The sequence below is a fragment of the Ambystoma mexicanum genome, chromosome 6q (genome assembly GCF_040938575.1).
Source record: "Ambystoma mexicanum isolate Mex_15411 chromosome 6q, UKY_AmexF1_1, whole genome shotgun sequence".
Taxonomy (NCBI): domain Eukaryota; kingdom Metazoa; phylum Chordata; class Amphibia; order Caudata; family Ambystomatidae; genus Ambystoma; species Ambystoma mexicanum.
Window position 1 is genome coordinate 649,305,535 of NC_090937.1, and position 18,544 is coordinate 649,324,078.

At 43.6% G+C, this 18,544-nt stretch overlaps 1 protein-coding gene across 4 annotated transcripts in view; it reads right to left on the minus strand.

Annotated features, from left to right (window-relative positions):
* LOC138516193 (uncharacterized) overlaps window positions 1–18,544 on the minus strand; it is a 402,743-nt gene that overhangs the window by 336,868 nt on the left and 47,331 nt on the right. Inside the window, exons 1-2 of one of the 4 annotated variants that reach the window (XM_069631136.1) lie at window positions 8,550–9,222; window positions 7,182–7,244 (exon numbers count right to left, since the gene is read on the minus strand). The exons of 1 other annotated variant lie outside the window; for it this stretch is intronic. The gene's annotated coding sequence lies outside the window, so the exon portion shown is untranslated. Of the gene's footprint in view, window positions 1–7,181; window positions 7,245–8,549; window positions 9,226–18,544 lie in introns of those variants that run through there. 2 more of the 4 variants (XM_069631133.1, XM_069631135.1) reach the window with 2 other exon arrangements.

The following is an 18,544-nucleotide window of genomic DNA, read 5'->3' on the forward strand; positions in this document are numbered from 1 at the left end:
GAGCAAACATTGTTAAGTAGTGTGATTTCCTCGTTGAAAGGGGTTGTTACATGCTGAATGGTAGAGTAACTGGTGGCATACCTGGGAAAAAAACTTGGAGTGGTACTAAAGTGGCAACCCTAGATTACCTATTTACTAATAGCGTGGTGATACCTTTCATAAGGAAGTTAACTGAAAGAAAATGATTTTAGTGACCATGCGGCCCTGGTTCTCACCTTGGAGAAGGAAGCATGTAATGAATCCACAGGAATTGGCGACCTGAATGTGAAGCAATAGGGTAACCTGGAGATTGAAAAGTATTGAAAGGGCCAGTAACTATATAGCCACAAATACTGAAAGTAAGCTGAGCTATTTAAGAGGCTTAACAGCAGTTGAGATAAAAGTAGAGATACAAAATATAATGTAGGGTCTTGCCATTGTGAGGTAGGCATGGTTTCAGAAGGCAGACAGACACAAATGAACTGTTCCGAAAACCTTTATTAAACTTTAGTAGGGGTTGGAGACTTCCTATCTGGCCCTATCTCTATAATGGGAGTGGTCTCGACCATCAAATGAAACTAAAGGATGTTAAAGTCAGTCTGTCAAAATAATAAAGGTGTCTGTGTCGCACCTGATCCTGCCCTCAGTTATTTCTACAATGATAATGTGTACGGGATTAGGTCAAACCAAAAAAGAGTGAGTCAAATAATATCAGGATGGCAATGGAGTTAAATAACACTCTCTTCCCCAAGCTTTTGTAAGAAAAGTTCATTGGGAGCTTGGGTGGCTAGTCCACACAGTTCACTGAGGCATGGTTCTTCCAGGACTCCTTTACCTGGCCCAGAATTCACACAGTTAATCATACAGTTCACTCAGGCTTCCCTTGCCTGCTTTGGTATCAATTTCTCAAAACACAGTTTTCTCAGTTTTCCCTCGCCTGATTCTGCATCAACACATTTTTTTTTCAAAACGGGGTTCCCTTCCCCAACAGTTCAATACTGGTTTCACACTGGGGTTCCCTTCCCCAGCAGTTCAACAATTCTTTAATGGTTTACTTGACAGACTTTTGCAAATGCACAGTATTAGCTAACCCTTTGCGGGACCACTCTGTACCTAAGGCTGTCTATACAGTTTCTGCTGCCCCCGGTACTGTCGTTCACAATCTTCACTTCGTGGGCCCCAGACCCTCTTCTTAATTCTCATAACGAGTCCCAGACGCTCTTCTTAATTCTCATTATGGGTCCCAGGCCTGCTTCTTATCGCCACACAAAGCAGTTCACATTTCACTTTTGCTCGTGTTTCAAACCCTCTGTAATTCACAATCTCAAAAGTCTTGCTTTACTTGTGTAAACGTATTTATTTTATTTGTTTTTTTCTAACGCACCGGCAGCCCAGAGGCATTGGGGTGCACACATACGCATGAGACAACAAAAGCAGGACAAACAGTCATGATTCAAGATTCACTAAGACTGGGGAAGACTACCGAATAGTACCGTTTTTAGTTGCTTATGAAAGGAAACCAAATTCTCTACCAATCTTAAATTCGGGGGGAGAGAGTTCTATAACTGGGTGGCCCTGATGGGAAAGGACCTTCCCAGACCTTTTGATTTTTTGAAAGCGGGGCATACAATCTGTGCAAGGTTGGAGGAGCACAACGATCTTACTGGTGTATAGCGTGTGATGGCAGCTTTTAGGTAGGATGGAGCATTGCCATAAAGACAACGGTGGACAAGAGTACATACTTTGAAATCTATGCAGTCTTGTACTAGCAGACAATGGAGACATCTCCTATATTTTGAGATGTGTTGTTTCCATGTAATTTTCTGAATTATCCATATAGCGTCATTCTGAACACGTTGACATTTCTTTACACAAGAGATATTTGACCCAAGTAACAGGGAGTTACAATAATCCAATCGTGACAGGATAGTGGCTCGGGCAATGGTAGTGCAACTTTCCTGTTAGAAAAGGCTGAATGTTAAAAGGCGAAGGTAATGATTACAATTTCTGTTAATCTGGTTGGTATGTACTTCGGTGTTAAGAGAGGATTTCAAGTTAACACCTAGCGTTTTTACTTTGTGCTGGACTGAGATGGTTTCGTAATTTTTGAGGAAATGTTCATATTTTACATCCAGGTTGGACCTGGTGTGGGACGAACCGAAGATCAGAAGTTCGGTCTTTCCTCCATTGAGGCACATCCACTTTTGGGACATCCAGGACTCAATATCAGATTATATGCAAAAGAAGAAGCTTTGATGAGTCCTGGAAGAAATCGCCACTTAATTCTAAGACCAGCTGTGTGTTATCCACATATTTGGTAAAAAATTGGCCTACGTCCTCAAGAAGAGTGAGTGCACAGGGGACTGACGTAGATGTTAAACAACACTGGTGATAAACAGACTCCCTATGGCACGCCACATAGGATGGAATAAAGTGGAGAGAAAGCATCACCCCAGTGTATTCTTGACACAAAGTGTGTAAGGAAGGATTCAAACCATTCAATCGCTTTTTTAGAGCAGTTTCCTATGGAGTCAAGTGTGCTCAAGAGGCGCTGATGTTCTAGCATATCAAAAGCTTGCGGAAAGGTCAAGAAGGGCCAGGACGCCCATCCTGTCTTTTTCCATGATCCCATGCATGTGAGATTGCAAATCTGCAAGAGCAGTCTCCGGGCTGTGGCTGGGTCTAAAGCCAGATTGCCTATGGTGAAGTAAGTTATTAACCTCTAAAAAAGACTGAAATTGAAGATTTGTGACTTTATGTAAGATTTTTAACAGGAAGGTGCTATTCGTGATTGGTCTTCGGTTCGATGGGTCTCTGGGGTCACCTAGTTTTTTGGGAGGGTGTTCACAGTGACTGCCTTAATGGACGAGGGGATATGCTTGTCACAAAAGGAGGAGTTGACCATGCGAGTAAGGTGGCGTACATGCAGCCTCACCGTCACTTTGTTTCTTATCACACTCTTCCAACAATGGACAATTTAAGCTTTCATCTTCATTGCGTCTCTCGCCATAAGCATGTCCCCACTATGCAACATTGTATTTCATGCTCGCCTCGCGTCTTTCACAAATCAGGCTCCCATCTAATTGGCACTCACTGGCTTTGTTTCTCTTTATCGCTTGATGCGTGTCGAGGTCAGAGTCTTCTCGCTGCCCCTCCGATACCACCGGGCCTTCTCGCATGCCCGGCGGAACGAGCACCTGTACCAGTCTTTCTCTTTGGAGTTTATTTCCTTGAGCCCCACCGTTCTGGTTCCTTGGGGACAAAGCTCCCTCGCTACGTTTTCTGCCGTCTTTTGACCTCTGAGGCCCTCAGCATCTCAGCACTTCATTCTCTGCTGACAGATCTCAGGGTCCCTAGGTGACCCGGTTCAGCTGCCTGCTCGTCCTCCAACTCGTGTGCCTTCTTGGGCTCCAACTCGCTCACTTTGTGACTCAATGCTCCACCTCTTATACTCTGAGTAGCTGTCAATGTGTTTCAGATGTGTGTTATTATGACTGAGTGCCTGACATTGCCTGGCCTCATTACTGGGACAGGACCATTGCATATTACTTGGAGTAATCTTCCTAATCTCAGTCTTTCTCTTCCTCATCTCAGTAGTTGGGCTGGCACAGAATGGTGGGGAATTCTGGGAGTTCTAGTATCCGATAAAGGTAGAGGGAATATGGGGTAAACAATTGTCGGAAATGGGGGATACATTGTCTCGCCTTCCAGTGTTTCCTCCCCACTCCCCAAGCACCCCCTACCCAGGTGATCCTCCCTATCTTGTCCACCCCCAGGGTCGGATCCCATAGCGATGGCCCTTCTCTGGCCACCTGAATAAGGCATCACCGGGTGTTGCGTAGTGAAACAGCCACAGGTTTTTCACACCATACAAAAACAAACACACTTCTATACTCCAAAGATACATAATAAACATCTCTATGCTGTAACAATTAGAGACGCCAAAAGGGAAATGAGAAGTGAAATACGGAAAATCCAAAAGAACTCAGCCTAGAATCAAAATACAAGAAAGGGGGGGTTCGTTCCTGGCTATCTTGCTTGGTAGGTTTATAAGAATAGTTCTTACACGTTTTTGACTGCGATATGATTCGCTTTTATTTGTGCAAGTGGTTGGTTTGTATTGTCATATACATATAGTACATTAGGGGGTTCTTGGTCCCCTTGTTGTCAGCCGACACGTGTTTCGACCCGAGGGTCTTTATCAAGGCTATTGGTACTGGCTTGTTGGCCCATGTGGGGTCCTGATTGGGGTTTCTTGTACTGGCGCTGCATTTGCAGTGTCTCCGGTTGGGCCTGCACGCGTGTCATCTGTTCCTGCGCTCTCAAAGCGGCTGCGTCATCTCTTTGAGAGCGCAGGAACAGATGACGGGTCGAAACACGTGTCGGCTTACAACAAGGGCACCAAGAACCCCCCCAATGTACTGTATGTATATGACAATACAAACCAACCACTTGCACAAATAAAAGCGAATCACATCGCAGTCAAAAACGTGTAAGAACTATTCTTATAAACCTACCAAGCAAGATAGCCAGGAACGAACCCCCTTTCTCCTACTCAACAAATGAGGTGTTTGGCTAAATCTCAAACAAGTTACCTGTGATCTTGCCAACCTGCTTTTGCAACCAAGAATACAGAGCCCTGCAAGGTTATTTCCATACCTAGTGCCAACTACTTGTCTAGAATCAAAATACATGTGGGGCCTTACGAGTAATAAACGACAACTATAAGAGATTATTGAAATGGTGGCAATTTTCTGGTAAAAATGCTCAATGGCAGAACCTGATAAACATCGCTCGAACTAAAAAGATACAAAAAAATGGTGGCTGCTTTTAGAGGGATCCAAACAAACAAAGCAAAACAAGTGACCTGCACCATCGATGCGCATGAGTGGGTTAATTATATTGGTAGTAAATTTGATAGTATGACCAAAGTGCTAAAATAGCAAGACCACATCAGGAGCAGTTTGGGCATACAATTAGATGTAGATGTTATCCAGAAAGAAATAATTAAGTTAAAAGATTCACAAGCTCCTGGCCCAGATAGTCTTGCGAATGTCATATTAAAGAAGTCCCCTGAACTATTGCTGCTAATATTATACACAAAAGTGTGCATCGACGGTTAAATACCTACTTTGTGGAAAAAGTCCCTGTTGGTCCCAATTTATTAAAAGTGGAAACGCACTGAGCTGTCCAACTTTAGGTTTCAGGCGATGTTCGACATCACAAGAAAAATGTTTGCATCTATACCCCTGGACAAACTAACTAAATGGGCTGATTCTATAAACGTGTTGGATAAATTCCAAATGAGATTCGGACCGGGGTCCTGTGCAACTCATTGTCTCAGACTTATGGAAAAATGAATAAAGCAAACAAAAGTTAAAGGTGCTCCTTATTTAAAAGCTGCTATTATTGATTTACAAGCAGTATTCGATACTGTGGAGAGAGATAGACTTTGGGTAAAGGTGGAACGCTATGGATGCCCGGTTGGTATATTAAGAGCAGTACATGGTCTTTATGAGCACACTACTGTACAGGTTAGGTTGGACAGCCGGGGCGCTATCACGCGCTGGCACCTCTGCTGTTCCATATTTATATTTCAGATCTCCCGACTTTCTTGCGGAAAGTGCCTAATTGCCCTCCTAAGATACTGGGTGAGGAGTACCCTGCATTTCATATGCAGATGGCCTGGTCATTTGCTGACAGTGACAGTGGTGGCAGTGCATTTGCTGGCATTAAAGGATCGTTATTGGAATTACAGAAGTACGCAGAGATAAATGGCTTAGAAATAAACTTAGAAAAAAACAAGTTGATGCACTTTACCCACGGATAAATGACAACCCCTAAAGTCTTGATTGAAGGGAATCATATTGAAAAGGTAAGCAAGTTCAGATACTTGGGAATTGAAATAATGGCGAATGGTGATTACTCAGGCATCATTGCTAGCAGACGCAGAAAAGCTGTGGTTTTACCAACATTGATAGCAATATTTACCAGAGAAAATTCAGGCTACAGCCTTAAGGATGTTTTGCGATTATATAAAACATGTTTTTGTGCCACCATGTTATATGGACTTGAGGCTCTGTGTATACGGCAGATCTTACATGGTTGAAGGTTACAGAGGGGAAATTTTGGCGGCATATTCTGGGTCTGCGGCTGAGAACACAATTGAATTGATAAGACTAGAACGAGGGCTTATCTCATTACCTGCACAAGTCCTGAAAAGGAGGTGCCTTTTATATATATGGTCGAGAACTGGCCCTCTGTGCCCATTGATGAAATTGCTGGTAAAAGACACAAGTATGGGCAGTAAATATGAGCAAATGAGGGGACCCGGTTTGGGAATCAGAGTATACTTTGCAAAAAAAATGTGTGACAAAATTGGAAAGATCGGATTGGTTACAAAACTATTCTCACTTGGAGAAGTTGAAATGTTACCCAGAAATTAATCACATCATTCATTTGTATAAGGTTCCTCAAAGTTACCTAATGCTGTGTCCCTCACTAGCTTTATGTAGGTTTATCTTATTGCTAAGGGTAAATAAGCTCATTGTGCTGTCAAATACAGGAGTTATGTATGCACTGGCCAAGGGGACAGGACATGTTGTATGTGTGGCATTAGAGACAAAGAGGAAATGGCTCATTCATGTATTTACAGAATGTTGCAAAAATGGCCACTGTACATCACATTGTTGGGGCCTTTTGCAGGGAATTATGAAGGTATTATGGCTGATGCATTCTGAGAGTATTGCTAGAATACGGACAGTACATCAATGCACATAGCACTTTACCAAGTTTGGGTTAAGGTGGAAGCCTTATTTTCTAGATAAAGCACTGGAAACATTTACTGCCGGCTTATCAAGAAAGTGACTGGTACAAATGTGAGTTCTTACATACTGTTTCATTTTTGATAGATTTAATACTTGACAATGATATTTGTTTTTAGATGCCTTTTTAACCCAATGCTTGTTTTAAGTCTACTTTTGTTATGAATTGAAGTTATAATATGTAAGATGTTATTTATTAATAACTAACTATGTGACATAGAAACATTTGAATAGTTATTTGAATTAACACATTAAAATAAAAAAATAAAAATATATGCTGAAACATTGCGTGTATAAAAACGTTTCATGAGATTTACAACTAAGATACAATGTTATATTGTTAAGTTTACAAACAAAACAAAGGCCACCATTTCTTACCTCCTGGTGTCTTGATATTGCATCCTGAATGTGGTTGCAGGGTCATCCTCACATGTATATCCCCTGCCAGGAAAAGTGGTGCTAATGGGAAATCTAAAGACCATTGTTCCAAAATCAACATTAAGGAATCCAAGATGGATTTTTGTTAGGAAAGCTCCTAGAGGATCACATACATTTTTTTTTAAAGAGTGTTAACATTGTTGCAACTTAGGCTATGAATAAAAGCAGTCAAAATGTGTGGCGAAGTAGTGATGGGCATATACAGTTCTAGCTTCTGTGAATTATTTGCAGAAATTAGAAATCCCCCACTCGGTCTTCCCATTACTCATTTTACAGCAGGATTCAGGGATTCAGTAACATAGCTAAACCACAAATTGAATGGGCTTCACAAATGTTTAAGACTTCCTCTTGGTTTATAAGATAACGGTGCCTTCCTGTAATCTGATTTGTGGTTTGGTTTGGCAGTTGACGACTTTTCGATTTGTAGGGTACCTGCCAACCAAGACCAATCGACCTCACCTTTGCTTCAAGCCCCCCTTTTGATGTTCAAGTTACCCTCCCGACTTGATTCCCAGATACTAACCGCTCAACAATCAGGGACCTCACTGAACCATCAGGGATTAAAGTCACAGACAGGACACTGCTCAGATCTAGCGAAGCTCTTGATTTTCAAAGAGATCGACCAAGGAGCCCACATTGAGTCTAGGGGAAGAAAACCTTCATTTTGTTCCCAAATTATCGAGACAATAGGCAAAGATTTCCAATAGAACATGACTATATGCTTGTTCCAAGTTTCCGGAAACTCCACCAGATCCAAGACTTGTGTCATAACCACTTACAAGACTGGTATGTCTTGCAATATTTAAAAAATAAGGGCTCTGTCCAACTGAGGGGTTTTGAGTGAGGAAATAATTCTTCCATTCCTAGAACCTTGGATCACCCACTGCATACTTCATGCGTTTATTGAGGTGTTTCCAGGTAAGTGTAAGTACACTATAAGCCCTTGCTATACTACCTACGATTTATTTATTATTATTATTATTATTATTATTTAAGATGTTCTCTTTGGACAGCAGCAAGGTGTCAGTCTGCAGAGGTTTCAGTGGTGTTTGGCATACTGTTTTCGTGCTGTGAATCTGTTTCTATGTCGACTCCTTATGAAAATTGGGATGCATTACGTGTGTGATATATACCATATAGAAATCGCAATTTAGTCCACTCATTGGCTGTGGTCTCTCACCCAATTGAGAGCTGTGGCCGCTTCCACGTCAAGGCGGCACACGGATTCTTCCAACTTGTGCTGCCACTTCTCCTAATTCCACATGGCTATATCACTCGTACGTCTCTCATCAAACAAGAATTGCTTACCATTTCTGTACTTTGAATGCATCCTGGAATTCCTCAGGCCATCAATTTTATCTGCAGGGGCGCGTGAGACATGACATCTACCTCGGGGAGACAGCTGACGAAAAGAAGTACGAAGTAACAGACTGGCAAATAATGGAGGAAATGTTCCATGCAGTGCAGACGTATGTGGGTCGGAGATCACGCAGCTTGGGGGAAACTGTTACTATGGGGAGAAAAGAGTAAGCAAAGGAACACGTCAGGGTGTGGGGCAGAAGGGCATTCCTGGTGAAGAACGGCCAAGAAAGCACCCAAACTTGTGAGGTTACTGGGCATCATGGTGTCACTGCGTGCACGGATTACATGTATTCTGACTGCCAGGTGATGAAGAGGATGTATGGTCGCAGGGCCTGTCGCTGGAGGCCGGACCACGGGAAACAGGGCACACTCCACTGGGGCAGCAATCTTTAGGGGTGTTGGGTGTAGGGCAGCATTTGTCGGGACAAGACCTATTGGAGCCGCATTGACCCCCAGGGCAAGCAGGAAAAGAAGACATTGTTGTTTAAAAGCGCGAGGGCGTGTATATCTGAAATACAAGCTTCGAAAAAGGGCGGGGGAAGAAGTGAGGGATTGTCAGGCGGAAGGAGCAGAGAGTAAGGTGAGGAAGGCGCGCACAAGGTGAGGGAGGGGGCTGAAATGAGGCTTTGAACTGGCGCTGCTTGTGATAAGGTGCAGCGACGCAATCACGTGATGCAATCCTTTGTCATCCATTATGAGGGATGGATGACAGACGATTGACGGGCCAAACAAAGCGTCACTGCCCAGCCCTCAAAATACACGTATAAGCCATCACCATGTTGAACAGCGTTGTAATCGACATATCTCACTCGCATCCCCACCTACAGTAACTTAGGGTAGTCACCTTTGTTCAAGCAAAAACCGAACTTGAAGCCCCACCCACATTGTAGAAGCTCGTCCCTCTGCATAACCCTTTTATAGATTAGAAAACCAACGACAGAGGAACGCATTCGTTCTTTTTGTAATGTACGAATATTCGTTTATCATTTTCGTTATTAAAACCAAAAATAATAATGACATCTCACTTTTATATATCCTACATTTTTTGACCTAGGAAAGCTCACAATCTGAGCTGGTCAGACAGAATTGAATACACTGTCATGCTTGCGCACCTTGCCAGGTCTTTAGATGCCACTGAGCATTTACTTTGTGAAAATATTCGTTTTAAAAACAACTGTAAAAACATTCCCATAAGCTTTATTTTAAGTTTCGAAAGCCAGTGAATCTTTTAAATATCTCAGTGGAATAAGAGCCTGCAGCAGAGCTCCAGTTGTAGGTTTCACATTAATCACAGCGGTGGGCACAATAACCCACCTAGCCGACATTCCCAAAGAATCTCATAGAGGGTGGGGGGCAGAGGTGAGAGTCAATCTTGAACCATTCTATAAAGAGGACATCATAACAGTTACAATGGCTAACCCCCTACACTAACGTGAGCAGGGGTTTAGATTCTATTAAGAGACGTGGAGGCGAGTATTATGCTTAGTCTTCTTAAGCATTAAACTTATTTAAAACATGAAACAAAATCAATCATTTGGTAACATTAATCACTTGAATAGGACCCTGTTCCAAAATGACAGGCACGCCTTTCTCCACCAATATGGGTCCGAGTCCCTCTATAAATTCCCCAGAACATAGTCCCTTGTCCTCTACTGCAGCTGCAAGGCCAACTCAAGAACAGCAAAAACAGTCCAAACAACAACTGAGATCCATCCAGCCAGCTGTTAGGTTTGTTAGTTTTCATTGTTACATGCTTAATCTATGATTGTGTTCCAATGATGCGTACACATTCTGAGAATCCCCGAACAGCACGATTCCTTCAGAATGTGTACGTACAGTGCAATGTTTGAATTACGGCAGTTGCCTGTAGCATCTTAAGCGTCTGCTTCCTGCGGTTGCTTTTACTTTAAATTAACATTTATTTAAACTCTACTTATGCATCGGTCATCTCTCAACATTGGCGATGAGGACGAGCCGCGTGCCTGCCCAGTTAATTTATGTTCCCACGCTCGCCTTATCTCAGCACGCTCGCCAGCTACCAGGACTGAACAGTGACCCCATCAGCTGTTCACTGCCGAAGGGAACGGCATTCCTTAGCGCGTTACAAGCGCCGCTCCTCCTTGCCTGTGGAGTTCAGAGCGGCACACTTTCAGCTATACCAGCCAGCCCTGTCGGTGCACCAGGCAGCAGAGGCTTTCAGGTCAGAGCTGGGTATTACGATTGGGGGGTGGGGGCCACATTATTGCACATCTGCACTGCAAATTTCTGATCAGAGACCTATGAGCTTTGGGAAAGCTCAGAGCAAGGATTTCTAACGCGATCAAGAGCAGGCCCCGCCTGTTGGCATTAGAACATTGTATCCAAGCTTCAAAAGCTGCCATTAGTTGCTTGGCAACGTGCATTGCCTACTCAAATAGAACAAAGTCAGGACTTTCTTTGCAGGCTATTGTGATGCAATAAAAGGTTCCCTCACAACACATTCCATTCAGAACCTGCAAGGAGGCTCTCTTCAACACGGACACCCCATTGTGAAGAATATTTTGGATCCCATGTGTCGGAAGCGGCCTCTGTGTTGATGGTGAATCGAGGTGCGGCTTGACACGGATTCAGACGGATACGGATACAGACGGATACGGACGTACGCCGTGGGTAGAGGTCCTTTCCTCTGATTCCTTAGGGATCGAGACGAGAGACGCGCAACACGACGCGAGGAGGGCAAGGGGAGCAGGCTCGCAAGCGGCGAACGGTGTACGGCGGCTTTCTGGCACCCTGCTTACCCCAGCCTGCTCGGCCCGCTTTGCTTATCGCCCTGTAGAGCTGGCTTGGAGAAGTTTTGCCCCTGTGTGCTCGCTTGGGAGGAATCCATTAAAGAGGAGCCTGTAGCTTCTCTGGCGAGAGGCATTGGGGTAAACCTGATACGTGACACCTGGATACGGTAGCAAGGGGCGAGCGGGGAGCGGGAGAGGTCGCCAGCACTATAGATGTGACGTACTAGGTATATCACGTCTATATATATTACATATATCACATATATCACACAGCCAGCATTGAGTAAAGTAGGCTTCTCAAATAGCTGGTTGTGTGAGTTGGTGGTGGCCTCATACAATGCAGTGCCTTTATGCAGGAGGGGGGTGTAACCATTACCCGCTTTACCCGTTATACATAGTGCTCTCAGTTCTTGGTCTCTTAGTTGCGAGCTAGAAGTTGAGACAAGTTGAGATCTTTTGAATGAGCTAAGGGGAGTAGGTTTACACCTTGTTGCTACACTGAAACTGACTGGGAGGTTCAGATTACATGCAACTCTCTAGTGTACCATAAAGATATTTAACCTCTAAGGTGACTGCCCATCCCTAGCTTTAATCCTGCACAGCTTGGTGCGTTCGCATATACCATTGTTCTTGGGCTAATTCCTGTGGAGAACTGGACTCAGTGGGTATGCCCTGGAGACTGCTGGCTTTTTGCCTTTGAACCAGGGCATTCGAACTTAGGCACCGCGTGTTTAAGGCCAGAGCTGCTGGGCGAGAGGACTCATTCAGGTGGCTCCGGAGGAAGGTTGAGACACTACCCCCTTTCCCTCTGCGTGACCTACTGGTACAATTATTTTTCCCTGTGGATCGCAGCAACCATTATTACATCTTATACTGCAGCCCTATTTTATCTGGACAAGTGAACATTTGGCGGACAGTGAGCTGCATCGGAGATATGCCCCCTGGGAAAAAGGTCTGCCCATTCGATCTATAATTTGCGGAAAATCAAGTCGCAACCTACAAAGGATGGCAAGGAGACCAATATGAAGGGCAATAAATCTAAGAAGAATACAAAATATTCTAAACCTGTGGAGCAAGGTGCCATCACTGAGTTTTTTCCCGTGAATCCTCCTCCTGAAATAAGTTCCACCATCATAGAGGAAATTGCAGTCCCTGATTTAAGTGGCTGCATTTCTCTAAACACTACCAACCTTGATGATATTGACAATAATTCCCTCTTAGATATTTGCTTAAACATACAGAGAGGAATGTTGTCACAAACTCCTCAGATGTCAACCAGTGGCAGAACGCCTCTGAATGTAAATAGCACAAGCACCTCCCCTGGTTTACACAATTCTGGTGGAAGTGGCGGTCGCCTGTCTGCTTCCCCTAATTTGGCAATGGCATCGATGGAGGATGTGCCGGACAAAGAGGTTGAGGATAACAATTGTCTGCATTCGAGCTCTACGGAGAAAGCTGAACTTCAATCATCGGTTGCTGCTCTGCAATTTGCGTTTAAGATCCTACTGCAAATGTCAGGGCTTATTTTGACAAATACCAATACCCTCAACAGGGCATTAGATCTGCAGGATCTCCCTCGTGAAGAAGCGGAAGTGAACCTATCCGCCGCCGTGCACTTAGCCGAGGTGATTGAAGATCGGGAAAACATGGTAGAGGTGGTAGATGAGCTTTCTGAATCTATTAGGAGCATTGTAGTGGAGGATGTACTACTGGACCTGGCAGATGACCATGAGCCAGTACAAAGCCCTTTTGCACTCCCCTCTCGGAAACAACGTAGATTGACAAAAAAGGCACTTAAAAATAAGAAATCCACAATGAGTGCCCCACTCCCGATTGTTGGACCTCGGCCTTTCCCTGAAACACGCTTGAAAAAAGCTAGGAAAAGACTTGCGAGAGTGGCTGCACGGGCATTAATGACCAAAGGTCCTCTTACAGACTGGCTTGTGCCGGAAGAGAAGTCTCTCTGTCTGGAGTCAGACGAAATCTCCCTGGCAGAACTGGAACAGGGCTTTGTATCTAGTCTGTCAATATGCCCTGAACAACCTCCCGAGTCAGCTGTGGCGGGAGAATCGCCTATGCCTGTATTGTTTGACCAGAAGAGCATAGCCAAGGATACTAATGAGAACCGCATCTGTTTCATTAAGAACCTTTACATGAGTGGTAAAAACCCCTGGTTGGCGTGTTCCGAGTTATTAGTTAGACTCTATTATATCCCCCAACTCCGTGTTTTAAAATCGGATGATTTCCTGTTTGTCGAGCCTCTGAAGGGTCCTAACCCTCACATTTCGGCCTTACACTGTACTTTTTTGTCTACTGCACAACTGATCAGTGGCGGCCGCTTGCATAGGGCGGGGGGGCGCCGCCCCCCACCGTAGTGGATAGTGCAGAGAACAAGATCTCTGGTACGATTTTCTTTTTTCTTTTTTTTTTCTTTTTAGCAGGGCGATGTGGAAAGGAAAACAATGTCATGTGCACAAAATAAATTATAAATAATAAATATGCCGCTCAGACCGCTTTGCATTGCAATGTTCACTGGGCCTGCCTGCCACACTGACACACATACAGGGGCGCGTCCACTTTTACGCATATTTTTTGTACTGTAAAAGCGTGGAGCTCGTAGCTCCACGCACTTTACGTAACCCATCACAATGTAGGAGACTGGCGGGGCGCTTGAGGGCTGGCCCCGCCAGTATTGATCTGTGCGCAAACAGCGCATCAGCCACTGACTTTAGAGTAAATGGCATAGCAACAGATTTACTGAATATCATTGGCTGCTTGCCAGCCAATGATATTCATGAGTGTGGGTGGGGTGGGAAATGGGCGCACGTGTTTGGCTGACGTCAGTGCAACCTTCTCTCACTTCGTGCTGACTTGAGAGTGGTTGACTGCAAGAGCTGCCCAGGCGAGGGAAGAGCAGAGGGCCCATCACGTGCACGGCCTAGATGGCAACTTTACTCTGGTAAGTAAAAGACTTTTTGTTTTATTTTTATTTATTTATTGTGATATAGTTTAAATTATAAACTTTACACAAAGGAAAAGAAATAAGTTTCATAAAATTAGAATAACATTAAAATATGGAGTAAAAAGCAAAGATAAAATATCATCTTCATGAGTCCAATGTTGACCATACAGTTACCTATAATACATATATTAATATACAATTGTTCATTCCCTACAATTATTTAGAGTGTTATGTCCAGCCTGACTTCAATCCTCAGCCAGATAGTATACAGTGCTGTCAACAAACGCATACTGTTAGAATTAATACAATGGTTCCAAAAAAGATCATCCTTAATATACTCATTGTTGAAGACATATTTATCCAACAGGGGTTTGAATGTGCTGGCCATCTCAGTGCATTCTGTTAGAAGATGCTTTGCCGTTTCCAACAAATCTAGAACTTTATATAAACGGCATGTTCGCAAAGCAATAGCTATCTTGGCCTTTCTTCCCGTAACAGTTAGCGTAGGCAATTGATCCAGTCTGAGCAACAAGATAAACCGTCTAAGTCTGACTGATGGACATATATTAAGGTATCTCTGTGGTTTCTTAAAATCGTAAAGTCTATGTTGAACGAATTTGTAGCTTCTCAGCTTCCCTAGATGCTCAAAACTTTCAATCCAGTCCCAGAGATCTATACATTTACATAGAGCCCTTTGAGCTTTCTCTGAGTAGCCCCCCTCCTTATTTTGCCACCCAATTTCAAAATACAGTTTAGTCATTTGGTCAATTGTTGTGGTACTCGATTTCTCCCTGGCCATTTCTTGATGGACAGCTGTTAGTAAACCATTACTGGTATCTCGAGTCATTTTTAGATAGATTGATGCTCGCTTCTTCAGTACGAGTGCCTTAAGAGAAATCAAGCCCAATTCTAATCTTATTATAGCCATTGGTATACAAGGAGCAAGGCCAAGGATACTACGCCAAAATTTTCCTTCGATTACCTGTAGCCAGCCTAGATCCACCTCTGATAGAGATTCTAAGCCATAGATTATGGCCGGGGAGAAAGCTTGTATATACAGCTGCCGAATACCCCACAGCGTAAAACCACACTGCTTAATGGTGAACCTGTGAAACAGGGCCGTCAATTGAGCCGCTCTAATTACACGCACCTGTTTACAGGCCACATACTCGCCAGTTGTTTCAAAATCTATACCCAAGTACCGATATTGGGGAACGTAGGTAATATTCAACAAACCTACCTTAAGTGATACACGTGATACTCTCTTTTTTGTGTATCTCATAACCTTTGTTTTCCCCAAATTAATACTCAGGCCATTAACCTCTGCATATTTCCAGAGGGCCGCCGCAGATCTGCGTATTCCACTGATGGTGTAGTCGAAAATCACCAGATCGTCGGCGTAGGCCAGGACAGGGCAAGAGGCTTTGCCAATTTTTGGCAGGCAGTTGTTTACGGCGGCTATTACTTCGGGAATGTCAAACACATATAGATTGTATATTAGGGGCGCTGTAACACAGCCTTGCTTAACGCCCTTATTTTGTGTAATGTTAGGAGTTGTGTGCCCTTCTTGATCGAGTTTCAGTTTTACTGTGTTGTTTTGATGTAGTAGTCTCAGATGATATATAAGACCTTTCGGACAACCCATTAGATTCAATTTCCACCATAGACGGCTTCTGGGGATAGAATCAAAGGCTGCCGCAAAGTCCATGTATAACGCATATAGGGGAGGGGCCCCCGGTCTTAAGGCTCTAGTTCGTAGGATATCCATGATCATGATGTTTTGGGAGGTCGAATATCCCTGTCTGAACCCACTCTGGAATTTGGACAGTACACCAGAATCCTCAGCCCATGTTTGTAGTTCTTTTAATAATAATGAGGCAAATATTTTCCCCGTGGCATCTAGCATTGAAAGCAATCTGTAATTACTAGGATCAAATCTATTTCCTTTTTTAAACACGGGGATCAATATTGCCTTTTGCCAAGAACTAGGTATTTTACCAGTTTTTAAAATGTTCTCGAATAATGTACTCAATAGGCTGGCCCAAAAAGTGGGATGCGATTTAATAACAATATTGGATAGTCCATTAGGTCCTGGTGCTCGTGATGATTTTATCTCTTTTATTTTATTAAGAATAGATTCATATGATATATCAAATGGAGCAACTGTTGGAGGACTATCCAATACTGATAGGTTATTGTCCTCCGCCTGCCGGTTTTCCAAGAACCTTTCCCAGACTCTGGTTTCAATGGGATTGGTCAGTATCGCCTTTTGTGGGTCACGTGCCTCATTCAACAGGGACCAGATGTCATGAGTATTCCCTTCACATATGGTCTTCACTGTTTTTTGCCAGGCCAGTAATCGGTCTGCTCTTTTTTTGGCTTTAATAGCCGCTCTGTATCTGTTTTTGATCCCTCTGACTATTACGTAATATCTTTCCCCATGGGCCATATCTTTTTTTACCTTACGGAGCTCAGCTCTTAGCGCTCTTTTCATGTCTCTAATTACTTTGTCATAGGGCATTCTTTTTTTACTTTCCGTACTTATCATTAACCCGACTGATGACGATGCATGCCTTTCTGAAAAAGCCAAAACCCAGTCTTCTATGTCTTCAATTGACAGCTCTTTAAAATTAGGCAACTTTCTGTCACCTGCCATTCCCAGAGCCTCAGTTGCCAAAGAGATATTTTTATCCGACCAAGAAATCCTAGTACCGGATTTATTAGTTTTTACCATGCCTATGTTACTAGGCAGAGGCAACTCTCCGGAAATACTAATCTTACATTTCAATGCGGCATGATCGCTCCATTCATTAGTGATCACTGTCATGTCTGTCACCAATTGTTGGAGCCTAGGGCACACAAAAATATAATCCAGTGTACTATATGAGGTCCCATTTGACCATGTGTGGTGACCAGGGTAATCGCTAGCTGTTCTGCCATTAAGCATCTCCATATCCCAGGACTCAAATAAGTAATCCCAGGCCCCCCCCTCAGGGTCTCTTTTATTGTGTATCATAACCCCACTTTTTTCTAGTCTGGGATTCGACATTTTGCTCACATAGCCTGACATATGGCAATTGAAGTCACCAACGACAAGTACTCCCGAGTCTCTAGATGTGTACAGCTACTCTGCCAATAGCTCTTGAAGTGAGTCCTGTAGTTGTTCACTTAACTTTGCCCCAGGATGGTTGTATAGAGTGACCAGCAAAAAGGAGCCCCTGGGGTTCTTGAGATCCGGAATTACTTCGACTGCCATCATATTGCATTCAGAATTGCAGTCAACCTGTCTCGAACCCATAGTATTGGCCACCCCAATGGTCAAACCACCATAGGGTCGACCTTTTTCACCCCTCTTTGCTGCCACATGATATAATACATAGCCATCCAAAAATAAGGGATCTATAGCCCATGTCTCTTGTAAACAAAAACAGTTACATTTGTCCAGTAACTTTATTGAACCCTCCGGGGGTAGCAGATGAGTAAAGCCACGGGAGTTCCAAGACAGTATTGTTAGATCTCATTGATTAGTAATGATCTCAGGAAGCGCCTCCGCTAACCATTTTAGAATTTGTTGAACTTCTGATGCCACCATCTTCTTACCCTTAGGTAAGCTTGGATAATCTGCTGTTACTGGAACCGTGTCTTCTTCTACTATAGGCCAATCTGGCTCAACTTCATTAAGATCAGCGTCGATTTCGACGTCTACTGCTTTTAGCTCCTCTTTATAGTTCCTTAACAGATCTGCAGTAGCCAGGAACTTGCAGTGTAACGCAGATACTTTGGAGTTGGGGCCTTTTAAGGGTTCGACAAATACAAAATCGTCAGATTTAAGGACCCGCAATTGTGGGACAGAGTCCAATCTTGTCAAGAAGTCTGAACGCGATAGCCATTTACTATTTTTGCTATGATATAAGTTCTTTATCAGACATATCCTATTTCCCCTTGTCTCCCCTTTGGTTTCATTGACAGCCGCTACAGATGTTTCCAGGTTTTCTGGGTCCATAGGCATTTCCGTAACTTCCTCTGGTTCAGGCTCTCCGTTGTATTCCTCGTCCAACTCTATACTCATTATCTCTACTTCAGACTCCTTGTCGGCCACTTGTGCAGGCAGCAGCCAGCTGGTGAGATAACCCTCTTTGGTCGCCTTCCGTTTCTTGGCTCTTGCCACTCTTTTCCTACTTTTTTTGGTAAGTAGTCCCGTCTCTCTCTGT